Here is a 4252-nt window from a genome sequence, read left to right on the forward strand (position 1 = left end):
ATTGAGAATCCTGCTACAAAAAGGAATGAATTTACATGAAACATGTTACCTAATGGCAATTTTATTATCTCCACTGTCTGGAAGTTTTATCATGAGACACAAGACAGGATAACGCTTCTATCCAAAACTCACAATCACAAAAATGTACGAACATATGTCGAGATTTCATGCAGAAGAAGTTTTCAGTGTTTTCAGTTTTTGTTAACCAGGCTTGGATAGGATTTCAAGTATGAAGGATTTAAAATATTGTTTAAAAAATTGTTTCTTTACTCAGTTCCGAATAAAAAATTTGGAATGAATAACCAATAGTTTATATCTTATTCAGACAGTGTGTTTAAAAAAAGGCAATTAAATTAAAAATTCTCGACAGACCATGTGTCGTTTCAGACGGCATGCGTCTTGCGGCCACGTGACCACGGAAAATGTGAACTCTGAAGACACGCATGGTACAGACACACGCACGGTATTTTTTTCAAACATGGCGGGACACCGACAAAAGTTTCATTTCGAACGCCATTGTCACACGCAACGCTGAACAAACGGCAGTTGACCAAAGCAACTGATAATGGAGGAGCCATTGGATTTTTGGTAATAATTAGTATTGGTTGCATGGAAATGCCGCCGGCTTTGATAATTATTATCTATTCCGAAAACAAAATACGATAGGATTATGATTGGCGTATTATTATGCCCATTTCACGCACAACGATTTCCACGAATGTTTTTTTTTTTCGACCCCACGACTCTACATGTTGACACTATCACTCTCCATCGGTTGACGGCGATATTGTGTGTGTATTGCTCTCGTTAAATACACAATAGTCTAGTGTACAAATGCGACTAGCACCATATTCAATTATATTTACTAACCTAATTATACAGATAGTCATGCCATCATATTAACCTTTAATTAAATTAAATTGTGGAAATTCGCTAATCTGACTTTTACGTAAATGTAACAATTACTCGCATGCATTAATAATTTAATGGCAATTATTTAATTATAACTAACTGACTGTATTTTTTACAATTATTATTGTATTTATTTATTTGTTAGGTCCAACGGGAAACTTATATTAATTTCAAACAAAAATTGTAAACCATCTATCATTATTGAATGTTGAATGTTTCAATTAAAGTTGATTTCGATAATTTAAAAAAAAAATTTGGTACATTTTTGTCCAATATTTGAAGGAATTTACAATGGATTTATTATATTTTCCAATGTTTGTTTAATATGTTATCCTTATTTTACGGCTAGAGCGTATAATAAAAATATAGTAAACATACTCAAGTTAAATACACCTTATATTGGTAATTTACAAAAATAATTGGTTTTTCTTAGAGCTATTTTTATAAATAATATTTTTTAAGCCTGGCCTTGCAGTTATCTAAATGTACCTGTTATTATTTTTGTTTACATTATTATTGTATATATTTAAAATAAACCGTAACATGTATATATGTTAAATAATTTTATGTATTTTTTTTTAATAGAATAAGTATAAAAATGTTGTAATAAATGTACAACTTGTTATCAATTATTAATGTACAGGTCCCATGGTGTAATGGTTAGCACTCTGGACTCTGAATCCAGCGATCCGAGTTCAAATCTCGGTGGGACCTTTGTGTTTTACCTCTACAATTTAATATATTTTACTGTGCCTCTTATGTTTTATTTATTTTATATTTCTTTAAAAGACCATTACGCATAAATAATGACTAAGAATACCGTGAAAATGAAATCGGCTGATATTAAAAATAATTCTCGGCAAAGTCTCGTTTGGAATGTCATTAAATTTTTTGCTGCATACCAGAAAAACCATAACAACTCACTTAGATCCTATCGTGGTAGAAAATGTGCATTTATTGCATCATTCATTACTAAAAGGAGCGGGATAATATCAAGTACCGGGTTAAACTAGTGGCGAATAACTCATACAATAATGGATAGGCGTTGGAAAATTATTTATGGCTGTCAAAAGTGGTCGCAACCCGCTTAACGATTTATAGTTCGAAACTTGTAATTTATTTGATGTCCTTGTTCACACTTGTAGAATATCGCATGTTTACATCGCTTTAGTTGTTTACCGGTAGAACAGTTTAAGGGTGTTCACAAAGAGAATACGATAAATTTTCTCATATGTTTTCGGATATCAATATTTGGAAATAAGTAAGTAATAATCTGTGAAAAGTAAACCTTCTATGTCATTGTGCTCTAAAATTTGCCAAAAATGTCATGAATTAATTATTCAGTCGACTGAAACATTCAAATGTCTCGAATAATAAGCCTTTATGAATGAAACCATGTGAGACAAGCTGTAACTTTTTATATGGGAAGTAGTTTGTTCCTATTTTTTTTTATTGGGGATTCGGATTTGGTGGTTAAAACTATGTATGATATGTCTTTCGATTCATGAGAAATTTAGAACCACATAAAGAGTAGCGGGACTAATTGTAACACTAATATATAATATTTGTCTTTTTTAGTTCAGAAATATAAAGTTCCATGTAAAAAAATCATCTTGTATATGTTTAGCACGAGTAAGTTACAAACAAAAATGTGAAAAGTAAAAGCCGTTATTATCAAAATTGTTGATTTATTTTTAATTAAATTTTGGAGAATATTTGTTATGATAAATTACAATTTATATGTTATTTTTTGTATGTTTGTGTTTATTTTTCCTGTAATTGGATGAATTGGACCTATTGGAAGTTTATAAATAAATATACGTATGTGTATGTAGTTCAAACCGAATTTAAAACTGCGATGTCACCGGATTTTTCAATCGAACAAGTCTATTTATGCCAATTAAGGGCAGTTATCCGAAAAATTCCCCGAATTTGCAGTGAATTAGTTAACATATTTTCCAACACAGCAAGTATTAAAATTTAAATTGGTAGCCAGGTGAGAATAATGAGGTAGTTAGAGTTGATAGATTAAATGATATTGTGCTATCCAACCACCATGTGCAAATTATTGTTTCGCCCCAGGGTAGATCATTAACACTAATATGTTTAATTAAGGGGTAATTTGTACAAAAATAGTTAATCATAATATTTTAGTTCGTTTTATATTTCGGAAATACATTAAATTTTAGAAACAATATAGCTGATTTCACAGTTATATATTAAAATTTTAATTTGACATCATATGCCTAGTTAAATTAACATCAGTACGTGTTCAAAATTTACATTTGGTATGCCAAAATATAATGTAAATAATTCGCAGAATTAAACAACATTATTTATTTAATATTAAATTGTTAAATCGATTATTAATATGAAAACGGGCTAAATAAAATTATTGTTTTTATACATCAAAACAATTTTAGTGAACTGTACAAATGCTAACTAAATCTTTATTCATATTCAACTACAATATGCGTGTTAAATTGAAATTTTAAGGAGCTGTTATTATTAATGCTATCTAACTCTGTGCATGATACGAACCAGAAATCCGGAGGTAATGGGTATTACTAAGGTCAAGGAAATTACTTAATATTATAATATAATGAATATTTAAAATAATTTAAGTCTGTTAAATCCATCCAAAATTCTAGATTTCCCTGAAAATTTTACTGAAAATGGTCGTAATTAATTGTCACAAATAATTATGACAATTAATAAATCAAGTACACAATACAAGTTATTACACTAAATAGATGTGTCATCTTAGTTTTTCTGTTAAAAAAATAATTTTATGTAAAGGTCACTGAAAACTTTTCACTCTGTAATCCAAATTTAATTTAAAAGGCTACTGATAAATTCGGCGCGCTCGTACACTTAACTGAAAATCCACCCGGATAGATGGATAAATGGCATCATAATACCCTCGGATGTTTTGTTACTTTGGCAAATTAGACCATCATTCTTCGGCTTAGTGACGTCATGCATCAATCACATGAATTTATCAGATACATGGTATGCAGTTTTTTCACTCGGATTGTTTCCGTGAAATTTGAATCTGGAAATGCTCGTGTAATTGGGAAATTTGCATAAATGATTCATTTATTAGCATGGATAACTTAATAACCAGTCTTTAATAATAATTTAAATAACATCCATATTTTTTGTTTTCTAGTTGAAGATTATTAAAAGAAATATATTTTATATTCTATATGAAGATCGAAGTACCTATAATTATATTAAAATTATTTAGATGTTTGAGGAAACAAAAATTATAGTTTTTCCCTGTAATATAAATTTTCATGACAAAATTATAGTCAGTACTTCCTTTTAGTGTACCTTG

The 4252-nt window shown here is 29.4% G+C and overlaps 1 non-coding gene across 1 annotated transcript; it reads left to right on the plus strand.

Moving 5' to 3' along the window:
- The first annotated feature begins 1554 nt into the window (after positions 1–1554).
- Positions 1555–1626, plus strand: Trnaq-cug (transfer RNA glutamine (anticodon CUG)). Its single transcript has one exon. It is a non-coding gene; the product is annotated as a tRNA-Gln (tRNA).
- The last annotated feature ends 2626 nt before the right edge of the window (positions 1627–4252 follow it).

This window comes from Aethina tumida, chromosome 3 (assembly GCF_024364675.1).
Source record: "Aethina tumida isolate Nest 87 chromosome 3, icAetTumi1.1, whole genome shotgun sequence".
Taxonomy (NCBI): domain Eukaryota; kingdom Metazoa; phylum Arthropoda; class Insecta; order Coleoptera; family Nitidulidae; genus Aethina; species Aethina tumida.